The sequence below is a fragment of the Pongo abelii genome, chromosome 14, assembly GCF_028885655.2.
Source record: "Pongo abelii isolate AG06213 chromosome 14, NHGRI_mPonAbe1-v2.0_pri, whole genome shotgun sequence".
Lineage (NCBI taxonomy): Eukaryota > Metazoa > Chordata > Mammalia > Primates > Hominidae > Pongo > Pongo abelii.
In genome coordinates, this window is record NC_071999.2 from 94,189,480 (window position 1) to 94,205,091 (window position 15,612).

Here is a 15,612-nt window from a genome sequence, read left to right on the forward strand (position 1 = left end):
CAGCATCCATTGTGTTTTGACTTTTACATTATGGCCATTCTTTCAGGTGTAAAGTAGTATCTCATTGTGGTTTTAATTTTCATTTCCCTGATAATTAGTCATGTTGAATCTTTTTTCATGTTGGCTGTTTGTATATCTTCTTTGAGAATTTTTCTATTCATGTCCTTTGTCCACTTTTTGATGGGATTATTTGTTTTATTATTGCAGATTTGTTTGAGTTCCTTGTCTATTCTGGATATTAGTCCTTTGTCAGATGCGTAGCTTGTGAATATTTTCTCCTGCTCTGTGGGTTGTCTGTTTACTCTGCTTATTTCTTTTGCTGTGCAGAAGCTTTTTAGTTTAATTAGGTCTCATTTATTTATTTTTGTGTATGTTTTTGAGGTCTTAGTAATGAATTCTTTGTGTAAGCCAATGTCTAGAAGAGGTTTCTTGATATTGTCTTCTAGAATGTTTATTGTTTAGGTCTTAGATTTAAGTCTTTGATCAATCGTATGTTGATTTTTATATAAAGTGAGAGCTGCGTGTCCAGTTTTATTCTTCCACATGTGGTTTGCCAGTTTTCCCAGCACTATTTGTTGAATAGTGTCCTTTTCCCAATTTATGTATTTGTATGCTTTGTCAAGGATCAGTTGACTATAAGTAATTGGCTTTATTTCTGGGTTCTCTATTCTGTTTCATTGGTGTACGTGCCTATTTTTATACAAGTTTCATATTGCATTGGTAACAATACCTTTGTAGTATAATTTAAAGTCAGGTAATGTGATACTTCCAGCTTTGGTGTTTGTTTTTTTTTGTTGCCGTTGTTTCGATTGTTATTTTTGCTTAGTATTGTTTTGGCTATGTGGGCTCTCTTTTGGTTACATATGAATTTCAGGATTGTTTTTGCTAGTTCTGTGAAGTATGATGATGGCATTTTGATGATCCTTGACAATGGACCAAAGCAAGCAATAAATGATGCTGGGATAACTGGCTGGCCATATGCAGAAGATTGAAACTGAACTCTTTCCTGATACAGTATACAAAAATAAACTCAAGATGGATAAAAGGCTAAAGTATAATACCTAAAGCTATAAAAACCCTGGAAGATAACCTAGGAAATACAATTCTGGACACAGGCCTTGACGAAGATTTCATGAAAAAAATGCCAAATGCAATTGCAACAAAAGAAAATTGACAAACTAAAGAGCTTCAGCACAGCAAAAGGAACTACTGGCAGAACAAACAGACAATGTAGAGAATGGAAGAAAATATTTGCAAACTATCGATCTAACAAAGTTTAATATCCATCATCTATAAGGAACTTAAACAAATTTACAAGGAAAAAAACAAACAGCCCCATTAAAAAGTGGGCAAAAAACATGAACGGATGCTTTTCAAAAGAAGACATACACAAGGCCAATGAGCATATGAAAAAAGGCTCAACATCACTAATCATTAGAGAAATGTACATCAAAACCACAATGAGATACATCTCACACCAGTCAGAATCACTTTAGTGAAAAAGTAACAAAATAACAGATGCCTGGCTATGTTGTGGAGAAAAGGGAACACTTGTAGACTGCTGGGAATAATGTAAATTAGTTCAGCCATTGTGGAAAGCAGTGTGGCAATTTTTCAAAGAACTTGAAATATAACTACCATTCAACCCAGCAATCTTATTATTGTGTATATACCTGAAGGAATCTAAATTGTTCTGCTATAAGGACACATGTACCCTTATGTTCACTGCAGCACTGTTCACAACGGCAAAGACATAGAGTCAATCTAAATGCCCATCAATGGTAGACTAGGCAAAGAAAGTGTAGTATATATACACCATGGAATACCACACAGCCATAAAAAGGAATGATACCATGTCTTTGCAGCAACAGGGATGGAGCTGGAGGCCATTATCCTAACCAAACTAACATAGTAACAGAAAACCAAATACCACATGTTCTCATTTATAAGTAGAAGCTAAAGATTGAGTACATAGACAAAAATAAGAGAACAACAGACACTGGAGCCTCCCAGAGGGTGAAGGGAGAGAGAAGAGAGATTTAAAAAACTACCTATTGGGTAAATGATTATGAAATATTCTATACACCAAAACCCCATGACAATTTACCTGTATAACAAACATGCACATGTACCCCTGAACCTAAAATAAAGTTTTTTTTAAAGAATATACAATTTTCTTTGAAATGAATTATAATGAGATTTCACATTGTAATTGCCCAGGGTCATTGGGATTTTTATTATATTTCAGCTGATATTTTTGTAGTATATCTTAGCATACAAATAATTTTACAAACTATTTGTCTAATAAAAAATAGCTAAGGCAATTTCATAATATATGAAAATGTAATATGCAATCTTCATTTATTATGTTAGCAAAACAGTACTTTTTCTTTGACCAGATTTCTTTAACCTTATGATGTTATTCTCATTATAGAGTACAAAATAAAATATTTGTGTCGACCAAATTTTAAAAGTTGATATATGCTGTGAAGACACTTCATGTATTTTTTAGTGTTGTATGTACATTTTCAGACTCAAAACTATTTAAACAACCATTTTTTCAGTAGTAATCAAATGTTATTTCTCTACTTTTCAAGTAACAAGTAGAAGGGATCTAAGGAACTAAAATATTTTAATTGACCTCTATTTGGTGTTTCTCATTTAGGACTTTGATATTAATAACTTTACCCAAATTCTAATTTGTCTACACTATTTCCATTATCTAAATCATATCCAGAGTTATCTTTCTGTGACATACTATAATGTCATAATTGCCCAATTTGAAATTATTTACATAAACTCCATGCATTCATGCATCACTTATGTAAGCATGTGCTGTGTGAAATGAATTCCAAAGCATATTAATAGGAACTAATGAAAATCAGTTCTGTGGTTGGAGTCATGTGTGGTAATAAGCTTCCCCATTCTTCTCTGTCTTGCTCTGATATACCTCCCCACCACCACCACCATTAATACATACACATTGTTGGACACATAATCTGGATTAACCATTTATATCTCTCCCTGAGATTTCATGATTTGGAACTTGGAACATGTACCTGCTAGAAAAAAGTGATAAAGTGATATTGGGATAGGCAAAAACCAAAGGCCAATGTAAAGAGAAGATCTATCCATATATTCCACATATCCATAGGAAAACAGGGAGAGAGAGATTAAGAAGGATTTTCATAGCGCTAATCCCAGTTAGTTCTAGGGACAGACATTCTGATTTCTGCAACTCTTTAATTTTGTAGCTATTTTTTTCTTCTTTCAATATATATGAAGTAAAGTAATTCACTTTTGTTTGGCCTGTTTGGCCCATTATTTTTTAACTTACAGCCTCTGCACAATTCATACCAATTCTATAATCAAACACGTTTGCAAAAGAAAATTCAAGGACTTTATAATTATCAGTAACCATAAAAAAGTAAGAACGTGCAGTGGTTCACAACTGTATATGATTACAAAACATTCTCTATGTCTATTACCAGCAAAAAACATTTTGAAAACAAATTTAACCATAGAAATATTTTAGAATTGCAAAAAAATATTTTGTATATCTGACCTCATGCTAATTTTTGTGTTCTGTTTTGATTGCATGAGCTTCTCTTCTGGTATAAACATTTTAGGAAATCATTATTAACAAATCTGCCTAATACCTTCACACACTTGTTCCATTACACATGCTTTCCCTCTATTTAATAAATGGTCTATTCACATATACATATTTTAATAGTCTCTGATAGGCAAATGTCCACTCACATTTTAATACATAGTTCAGCTTTTACTAACATTATGCAGCTTAAAAATGCCTACTATTTTCACTTTACATTTCTACAATCTATGTCAAACATTGAATTATAGTTATGTCTTGGTTTATCTTTTTCTTGCACTAGGACATGAGCTTTTCAATTTCAGAGCAGCATTTTATTTATTCTGTGTTCTTGCTGCTATATATAATGATTATATGATAGTAATAACATGTTGACTTGAATTAAAATTAATATTTTCAAATAATAACAGATTGGTAGAGGTATATAATAGTCTATATGTTCTCTCAGTCCGTCTCTCAACCAATTCATAAATGTTTTTCTTTCTCTATTTCTTTGGGAATGTAACTTTACACAGACTAGAAAGGCAGAAATTGAAATAAGAGTTTGAACAAAAGAATGTGAATGGCTTTGATTTGCATTTCTCTGATGGCCAGTGATGGTGAGCATTTTTTCATGTGTTTTTTGGCTGCATAAATGTCTTCTTTTGAGAAGTGTCTGTTCATGTCCTTCGCCCACTTTTTGATGGGGTTGTTTGTTTTTTTCTTGTAAATTTGTTGGAGTTCATTGTAGATTCTGGATATTAGCCCTTTGTCAGATGAGTAGGTTGCGAAAATGTTCTCCCATTTTGTAGGTTGCCTGTTCACTCTGATGGTAGTTTCCTTTGCTGTGCAGAAGCTCTTGAGTTTAATTAGATCCCATTTGTCAATTTTGGCTTTTGTTGCCATTGCTTTTGGTGTTTTAGACATGAAGTCCTTGCCCATGCCTATGTCCTGAATGGTAATGCCTAGGTTTTCTTCTAGGGTTTTTATGGTTTTAGGTCTAACATTTAAGTCTTTAATCCATCTTGAATTGATTTTTGTATAAGGTGTAAGGAAGGGATCCAGTTTCAGCTTTCTACATACGGCTAGCCAGTTTTCCCAGCACCATTTATTAAATAGGGAATCCTTTCCCCATTTCTTGTTTTTGTGAGGTTTGTCAAAGATCAGATATTTGTAGATATGTGGCATTATTTCTGACGGCTCTGTTCAATCAAAACCACAATGAGATACCATCTCACACCAGTTAGAATGGCAATCATTAAAAAGTCAGGAAACAACAGGTGCTGGAGAGGATGTGGAGAAATAGGAACACTTTTACACTGTTGGTGGGACTGTAAACTAGTTCAACCCTTGTGGAAGTCAGTGTGGCGATTCCTCAGGGATCTAGAACTAGAAATTCCATTCGACCCAGCCATCCCATTACTGGGTATATACCCAAAGGACTATAAATCATGCTGCTATAAAGACACATGCACACGTATGTTTATTGCCGCATTATTCACAATAGCAAAGACTTGGAACCAACCCAAATGTCCAACAATGATAGACTGGATTAAGAAAATGTGGCACATATACACCATGGAATACTATGCAGCCATAAAAAATGATGAGTTCACGTCCTTTGTAGGGACATGGATGAAACTGGAAATCATCATTCTCAGTAAACTATCGCAAGAACAGAAAACCAAACACCGCATATTCTCACTCATAGGTGGGAATTGAACAATGAGAACACATGGACACAGGAAGGGGAACATCACACTTCGGGGACTGTTGTGGGGTGGGGGGAGGGGGGAGGGATAGCATTGGGAGATATACCTAATGCTAGATGACAAGTTGGTGGGTGCAGCACACCAGCATGGCACATGTATACATATGTAACTTACCTGCACATTGCGCACATGTACCATAAAACCTAAAGTATAATAATGATAATAATAATAATAAAAGAAAAAAAAAAAAAGAATGTGAATGGCGATTAGTAATTCTTTGTTCCACTGAGCTAAAGTTTTAGGCCCCATTTGCACTTCATTGGCACTTTCAGATCAGTAGCCCTCCATTCTTCGTGATTTTCCCATTTGACTCTTAAACCATCCATTTTATCACCCTTTATTCCCCTTTATTTTAGTCCTATGAAGACCCAAGTCACTCCAGATAGTCTAAATCATTTTAACTATTGAATTACTGTCATTCTCTTTAATATCAGTACTACTTCTATGGTAATTCTGGGTGATTTCAATGTCCACATAGACAATTCTTTCCACAACCTAGCCTCTCTGCTTTAATTTCTACTTTTCCAATCACCTTTTTCTCTACCACTTCCTCAGCTATTACCTTTGTGGATATAAATTTATTTTTCTATAATTCCAACAATCCAGTCTCACACAAACCTGTGTTCATTGTGCTACCCTAATATCATAACTATTTTTGTATCAAAATAAATTTCCATGTTTATTACAGTTGGTTTCCAAATTATGATAGCTCCATTTATGATTATTTTTATTTTATGATAGTTCAAAAATGATACCAATTCAATAGAAACTGCACTCAAATTTTTACTTTTTTTCTAGGGTCAAAGATATGTGGTACAATACTCACTTCTGATGCTGGGCAGTGGCACTCAGCCGCAGTTCCTACTCAGCCACATGGTTCTTGTGGGTAAATGACTGATAGTCTATAGTGTATCATGCATGTTTTTATTTTATCATCACCTTACCACTAAAATTTAGAAATCAATGTATTACCTCCCTTTATCATGCATTATTATATTTTTCCAGGTTAATTTGATTATTCTCATTAGCATAAAGCATGTGTCATACTTCCAGGTTTCAAAAAAAAAAACCTGTAACTCGATTAACCCAATACCCCTTCATAGAATTTCTCCTAGGTTTCGCATACAGATGATAAATAAGCAGAAAACAAACAATATAAAAGTTTTCCCTTTTCACTATTTTTTTCTGAGACCCACTCCACTAAGGCTTTATATCTCAGACAATACACAAACAAAAGTATTTTCCAGGTAAAAGTTGACATTCATGTGGCTTACAAGAGTGAGTAATTCTGAATATTTGATTTTTCAGACACTACTTTAACTCAGCGTTTCCTCTAATTCACAAATTCCTCCATTCTATTCTGTTCATTTACCTTTCATATCTCTCTTGTCCAAGCTAGAAGTTCACTTTTCACTTTTATGCACTTTTTGTTTTCTATCTGCACATACTTCCTTTGTGATTTCATTCATTCTATGGTGTAAATACTATATAGATACACTTGTAACATTCAAAATCGTATCTGTATACTAGGACTTTCCGTTGAACTATAGATTTACAAATTCAACTTGCTATCCAAGTGTTTTCAAGTTTAACAGGCTTAAGTGTAGCACAACTAAAACTAGATTCTTAACGTTTCCCCTCACACTAAAAATATTTTCATCATCTTTATTCCTTTTATTTCCTTGCAACTCATAGCCAGTCTGTCAGCAAATCTATTGGCTCTAATTCCGTAATATATGCAAACTACAGGCATCTCTTTTTACCTCAACTGCTGCTAACTCAGTACAAACCATTACCATCAATTTTTCTTGATTAATTTGATAGCCTCTAGTTCTTCCCTTTTTCCTTTTTCTGACCTGTTAACAATTCTGAAGGCATATGAACCATATAATTCCTCTGATTAAAACCTTCCAATGGCTGTACATCTCTCAGAGTGAAAATCAGAGTCCCGGTAAGATATGGAATCCCATTATATTGGGATATCCCCTCATATTCTTAAAATCACTCATTCAGACCCAGATGCCACCGCCTTTTGCCTTTTCCTACAAGGAAGGCAGCTTGATTCCTTCATCAAAGCCTTTAACAGTTTCATACCCTTAGCCTAGAATGTCTTTTATTTGAAAAATACAAGCTTGCTCTACAATTTCATTTTGGTCTTTGTTTAAATATCTTATCAGTGAGGACTCGTCTAACTAAACTTACTTAGTTACTTTCCCATTATAATGTTCGTTAGGCACCTATGGCATTTTTTTCTCCCAAACACTTATGGCCATTTAACATAATATATGTTTAACTTTAAATTAATAAAAGGGGGTTGTGGTGAGCCTAGCCTGTGAGCGTCCCAGCCCTGCATGCTCCCTCCTATTCTTATAAAATAATAATATTATTATGGAATAATAATTAATGAAAGAATTTTGCTGAAGATCATAAAATATAAAAAAAAGTGTCAATAAATGTACAAAGAAAAACAGGAATGCAAGAGAACACTCTAATGCAAAGTGTCCTCTTGATGTTTGTCTCATTTGATCCTCAAAAGAAAAGCTAGTGAATATTTACTAGTACCATTTTATAAATGGGAAAATACAGTAAATGATAATGCTCCCAAATCATTATATCTAATAATTTGAAATCAGAATGAGAACCAAGGTTTTCAGACTCCACATGTCCTTTCCATCATATCATATTAATTCCAAGAAATGGAAGACAGAAATCAGACCTGTGAGAGCAACAGGCTAGGAAGAAATTGTAATGAACACAGCTAAAAAGTATTATGTAGCTGCAAAAGCAATGCTTTTAATAGGGCTTTATATTTTTCTAAAATACTTTCATTATAGCAAATGGTGATCCAAGGACAACGTGTATGAGGTAATTCAAATAAAACATAATTACGTATTTTCTATTAATACTGTTAAAATTGTATCATCACTCTGAAATATGAAATGGAAAAATGAAAAATATTTCTTATGGAGCCTCTGAGTTTATAATCTCCATAGCATCTATCATAAAACTACATTAATTACCACACATTTATACAATACAATTGGGAAAGAAAATACTTTTAAAAATATTTTAAGATAAGGCACTATGAAAATAAACATGTAACTGGACCAGTATAAACTAGCATCTTTATGAAAATAATGATTTTATCTCTATTAATTTACCAGTGCACAGAATATGGAATTCAAGAATCCAGCTGAAGTATACCAAAACCATAATATTGACTTACAAAGAAAAAAATTCCACATTTGGGGATTATGTAATGTTAGTGATTTAGACATTGAAGTAAAAAAATACATAAAAATGCACTCAAGTTGTTGAAATACTTTAATATATCAACACAAAAGTGTGGACATGTATGTGAAAGAACAACATAGTTATATGTAACATATTACCTATATTGTGGATATATATTTTATATATGCACTTTTACATAGAAATGTAAGAATGCTTTCTACTCCATAAATCATGTTTAAAATATAATTATTAATTATAGGATTCATCAGAACTCAATTACAATAGGCTTTTCCATTTTTTCTTTTGACTACACAACAGTGTATATTTGTTTGCTTAAATCTTTATATTTACTTGCATACCAATCCAAGATTTTCTATTTTTATATATTAACATATTATTATAAAATATTCTAGGCCAGGCGCGGTGGCTCACACCTGTAATCCCAGCACTCTGGGAGGCCGAGGCGGGTGGATCACGAGGTCAGGAGATCGAGACCATCCTAGCCAACATAGTGAAACCCCATCTCTACTAAAAATACACAAATTAGCCGGGCATGGTGGCGCATGCCTGTAATCCCAGCTACTCAGGAGGCGGAGGCAGGAGAATCCCTTGAACCAGGGGGTTGGAGGTTGCAGTGAGCCGACATGGTGCCACAGCACTCTAGCCTGGCGACAGAGTGAGACTCCATCTCAAACAAACAAACAAAATATATATATATTCTAAAAGTGATATTACATGAAATCAAATAATTTTGTCCCAAATTATATTGGGAATACTGTTGATGTTTACCATTCAAGCCACTAAGAACACATCTGTAGTTAAAAAAAAGTTAAATTTATTAAACTTTATGAAGCAAGGAAGACAATAAAACAGGAGCCTTGGGGAGTATCTCTAAGAAAATTTAACTAGGGTCTTCTTATAAGATTCAGACTTGTTTTAGTTGATTTACGGAAGATTCAAGAGAGTAAGGTTTTGCTTTGATGTGTGCACCTTTATGAAATGGAAGTGAACTAACTAGTAGCTAAGAACAGTGGAGTGACTCTAGTGGTGTCCTTGGCGGAATAGTGTCAATGACAAGTGGGATATTTGGTCATTTTTATGGTCCAGTAGATTTCTTGTTTTTGTCTGTACTCATGTGATTAGAGAAGCGTGAATTTTTGGTCTTATTCTATCAGTCACAGAGTAACTTTATCCGATATTAGAGTTCTGTGAAATTGTTTATGTACAGCACAATAACAGCAGGTCTGGCTGGTAGTAAAAAGCCAGGTACCAGAAGAAAGCTCATAGGAATTGTTTTTTCTTTATTAATACCAATAAAAACTTTTAACTACATATCATTTTCAAATATTAATAATTTTTCTGTAATGAGCACAAGTATAAACTTCTGTAATGTTATTTTTCTAAGCTCTTTTCTATAATAATTCTGATAATTTTACCATTAAAAATTACCATTTATCTAGTCATTTTATTTTAATTTTTAAAATAACCTATGTAATTAAACCTCCTTTCAGTGTTTTGGGCAAGTTTATAATTTTAAACGATTTTTCCCCTATCCTTTAATCATTTCCTGTGCATTTTATCTTTTGTAATGTCTCTTATTTCCCATACCTTCAAATAGAAACTGGGTAATTTATCCAAAGGTTAATTAGAATACAAAATCCAGTTGAAACTACAGCTTTGGTCAAAGAATTTCATTTCTAATACCAGTTGTCTTGAGACATGTAGGCACATTAGCTTGAACAGACAATAAATCATAAGTTGAAATTGAGTGATCTGGCAGAATTTTATTTTCTACCAAAAGGTTCTGATATGATTTGGCTCTGTGTCCCCACCCAAATCTTACCTCAAATTGTAACCCCCATAATTCCCATGTGTCCCCCACTTGTCAAAGAATGAACAAAATGGAGGTAATTGGATCATGGGGGAAGTTTCCCTCAGGCTGCCCCCACAATAATGAGTGAGTCTCATGATCTCTGATGGTTTTGTAAGTGTCCACCATTTCCACTACTTGCACTCACTCCATCTTGCCACCCTGTGAAGAAGCTGCCTCTTTCTCCTCTGCCTTCTGCCATGATTGTTTCCTGAAGCCTCCCCAGCCATGCGGAGCTGTGAGTCAATTAAACCTCTTTTTATATATATATATAAATTACCCAGTCTTGAGTATTTCTTCATGGCAGCATGAGAATGGACTAATACAGTAAGTTGGTACCAGGAGTGGGATTCTGCTGTAAAGATACTTGAAAATGTGGAAGCAACTTTGAAATTGGGTAACAGTCAGAGGTTAAAATAGTTTGGAGGGCTCAGAAGAAGACAGGAGGATGTGGGAAAGTTTGGAACTTCCTAGAAACTTGTTGAATGGTTCTGACTAAAATGCTTATAGTCATATACACAATGAGGTTCCTGGATGAGGTGGTTTCAGACGGATATGAGGAACTCTTTGGGAATTGGAGAAAAGGTGACTCTTTCTATGCCTTAGCAAAGAGACTGGCAGCATTTTTGCCCTTGCCCTAGAGATCTGTGGAATTTTGAACTGAGAGAGATGATATAGGGTATATGGCAGAAGAAATTTCTAAGGAGCAAAGCGTTCAAGAGGAAGCAGAGAATTAAGGTTTAGAAAATTTGCAGGCTGATGATGTGATAGAAAAGAAAAATCCGTTTTGGGGGAAGAAATTTTAGCCCACTGCAGAAATTTGCATAAGTAACAAGGAGCTGAATGTTAATCTCCAAGGCAATGGGGAAAATGTCTCCGGGGCATGTCAGAGACCTTCACCACAACCCCTCCCATCACAAGCCCAAAAGCCTAGGAGGGAAAAATGGTTTTGTGCGCTGGTCCCAGGACCCTACTGCTGCTCTGTGCAGCCTTGGGTCTTGGTGCCCTGCATCCCTGCCATTGCTAAAAATGGGCCAATGCACAGCTCAGGCCACTGCTTCAGAGGGTACAAGCTCTAAGCCTTGGCAACTTACAAGCCGTGTTGACCCTGCAGTTGCACAGAAGTCAAGAATTGAGGTTTGGGAACCTCATATTTGGGAATCTTATATTTCAGAGGACATATGTAAATGCCTGGATGTCCATGGAGCAGTTTGCTGCAGGGGTGGAGCCCTCATGGAGAACCTCTGACAGGGCAGTGTGGAAAAAAATGTGTGGTCAGAGCCCTTACACAGAGTCCCCAGTGGGGCACTGCCTAGTGGAGCTTTGAGAAGATGGCCATCGTCCTCTAGACCCCAGAATGGTAGCTCCACTGACAGCTTACACAGTGCACCTGGAGAAGTTGCAGGCACTCTACGCCAGCCCATGAAAGCATCCGGGAGGGGCTCCCTGCAAAGCCACAGGGGTGAGTTGCCCAAGGCTATTGGAGCCCACGTCTTGCATCAAAGTGATCTGGATGTGAGACATTGAGCCAAAGGAGATTATTCTGGAACTTGAAGGTTTAATGACTGCTTCATTGGATTTTGGACTTGCGTTGGGCCTGTAGCCCCTGTGTTTTGGCCAATTTTTCCCATTTCGAATGAGCGTATTTACCCAATGCCTGTACCCCCATTGTATCTAGTAAGTAACTAAATTGCTTTTGATTTTACAAGATCATAGGCAGAAGGGACTTGACTTGTCTCAGATGAGACTTTGGACTTGGACTTTTGGGTTAATGCTGGAATGACTTAACACTCTGGGGGACCCTTGGGAGGGCATGATTGTGTTATGAAATGTGAGGACCTGAGATTTGGGAGAGGTCAGGGGTAGAATTATATGGTTTTGTTCTGTGTCCCCAACCAAATCTCACTTTGAATTGTAATCACCATAATTCCCATGTGTCAAGGGCAGAACCAGATGGAGTAATTAGATTCTGGGGGTGGTTGCCCCCATGCTGTTCTCGTGATAATGAGTGAGTCTAATGAGATCTGATGATTTTATAAGCATCTAGCATTTACCCTACTTATAGTCACTCTTTCCTGCCACCCTGTGAAGTAGGTACCTGCTTCTTCTTTGCCTTCCACCATGATTGTGAATTTCCTGAGGCCTTCCCAGCCATACAGAACTGAGTCAATTAAGCTTCTTTTCTTTATAAATTACTAAGCCCCGAGTATTTCTTGATAGCAGCATGAGAATGGACTAAGAGAGGTTCACACACATTCCCTTACATGAAAGATAAAAGAAGAGGAAATTAGAAAGCATCAGATAGCCCAGCCTCCATATCACGAAGTTCGTGTTACAGCATTCAAGTTGGAAAGCTGTAGGAATTAGAATACCGAAGGACTTTAGATGACTTGAGAAGGGATAGAGGCAGCTTACTACACTTTCTTAGACACTCCATGTTAGGTAGGACACCATGTATAAGGTAGTTTCATTCGTTGATTTAACAACCATTTATTGCTCTAGGTGTTTATGTACATACACACACACACACACACACACACTCACAAATAACCCTTATCACCACAATTCTCTCTCAAAACAAACAAATCAACAAACAATAACGGCAACAAAAACCAAACAAGAATATTGTTCTCATAAGAGTTATATTCTACTGGGGGATACAGCTAACTTATAGACATCTTGTGACTAAATTATATTAAATGGGTCTGATATTATTTTAAAGACTTCATTAATTGGGAAAATAAGCAATTTTATGTAAACATCACATCTATTTCTGCCCACAGGAGTTCTCTAATTTCACAAAGTAAATAGGCCATTATTATTTTAGTGGTCATTTTGCACGTAGCATGTCTTGTTATTCTATAGTACGCATCTTGTAAGTGGAAGTGAAAGAGATGGCACATTTAGTTTACTTTTTTCCTTCCAAAGATGAGTACCATTGAATAGAAAAGTAAAGATGTGGGGAAACAAGTATCAGTCACAGAAAGTACACCTGTTTGTTAATCAGCCTCTAGGTTTAAAGAGAGACAGTCATAATTAATTATACATGTAAAACAAAAGTTACACTACCTTGTGTTTTTAATGAATTTTCCTAATGCACTGAGAATTTTTGAGTTTAGTAAAATCTAAATTCAAAAGAAAAAAATCAAAATATAGAAAGTTATGGATTTTAAGGCAGGAAAAATATATTAAGAAGAAAAAATAAATCAATAAAAAGAATAGAATATTTGGAATGATTAGCTAGTTAGTATAGTCAGAGAATACCTCAGTGAAATATCAATAAAGCAGTGAAAAGGTCAAAATAAGGAAAGATCTGAAGAAAGTAAGAAAACAAGACGTGAAGATTTCAGCTGGAAAACTAAGGCAGCTAGATGAGTCAATGCTACAAAGATCTTGAGACAGAAATAAAGTTTTCAGAACAGTAAGGTTATTGTTACAGAACCAGTGAGTAACAGGGAGAATAGAAAAAGTAAAAAAAAAATATATGGAGAAAAATGTAGATTATAGAAGGACATTTTGGCCCTGGAGAGGACTTTGACTTTTACTATAATTTACAAGGAGAGATGATGGGTGGTAATGAGCAGAGTAGTGACATTATCTGACTTGTCATTTAACCAAATAACACAATTTTGGGGGGTAGAAAACAGAACAGGCTATAGAAGCAAGAGCCAAAGTCAAGTATAACTTTTGTGGCTGTTTCAATTATCCAGAATAAGATAAAGATAAAAGATTGAGGTTTGAGCCAACAGTATGTTCTCACATATTGAAATGAGGAATATGGGAAGGAGGAGAAAGGAACATGACATGAAATGATTTGGACTAAGAAATGGAAAAAGTGGAGTTTCCTTTACTCTAATGGTGAATACTGTGAGAGGGAAAAATTAAGAATTCAGTTCTAATCATTTTAGCTCTCAAACAGTTATTAAGGTTTCATCTAGAGATGTTGAGGGAGGATTTGGTAATATATGTGGAAAAGTGTCGGCAAAAAAATTTTCAACACTGGATGATGAAGAAGTGTAAATGGAAGGGACTCAATTAAGTCCTAGGATATTCTAACATACAGAGAAAGAATAATAAAGAGAAACTAGAAAAGGAGATAGAGGAATTGCAGTTAGAAAATAGAAAGAAAATTAGATTTAATGTCCTGAAAGGTAAGTGAAGATTGTTTTTCAAGAAAGAGAGACAGATCCAATGAATCATGTATGCTAAAAAATTAAGAGAATGTGATTGACAATTTGAATTAACAAATTTGAGTCTCTGGAGATCTGAGAACATTTTGAAGATATGCAACCAAAAACTGATTGGAGTAGAGTCAACAAGAATGGGAACTCAATAAATATATATACCTTCTATGTGTCCACAAAATAAATTTAAAAAAATTAAAAGATTGGCAAAGGAAGCTGATAAAGAGCAACAGAGAAGTAAGAGAGTACAGACTTCTAAATGAGATGTCAAGTAAAGTAAGGATTACAAGAATACAATATATTCAGTCACTAATAGGTTATTCAAGCTGCTGTTTATTTTTTATCTTGTTTTTCTATTTCCTTTTTTTCCTGTATAGACTGCTTGCTTCATTTTAACTTTTGGATTGATAGTTAGAAATTGTGATTTTAATTCCATTAATGATAATAGCATTATATGGCAATGTACATTACTGCCAATTATATACTTACTAAATCAAAAATACAAATAATTTTAAACCCATTTTTAAGCAAAGATTGTAACTGTTTTGCCCTACATATATTTTTTGAATATCTTCATTTACTTAACCCAGCATTGCAAATCCTATATATATGTCTACTAAATTAACTACTATCAACATTTCTCTTTTCTCATTTGTACTATTCTGATGGCATGATGACAATTATTTAGGAGTTGGTCCAAACTTTCTCAAAAATAATTATTTCATTTCCTTTGGTCTTAGAACAGCTAAAAGATCTGGATATAAATATTAGCTTTAGCTTCTATTGATAATATGAGCTTAAGCAACTGGATAAATTCTGTGTGGTGTTTTGTAAAAATAGAATGCTTCTAGTTCAACTTAGTGTTTATTTTCTTCCATGCCTTATTTCTGATCCTTAGGTTGCTTTAATATTGACTGTCAGTACATTTCTACTATGACTCCTCAATTCTTGGGCTTTGTT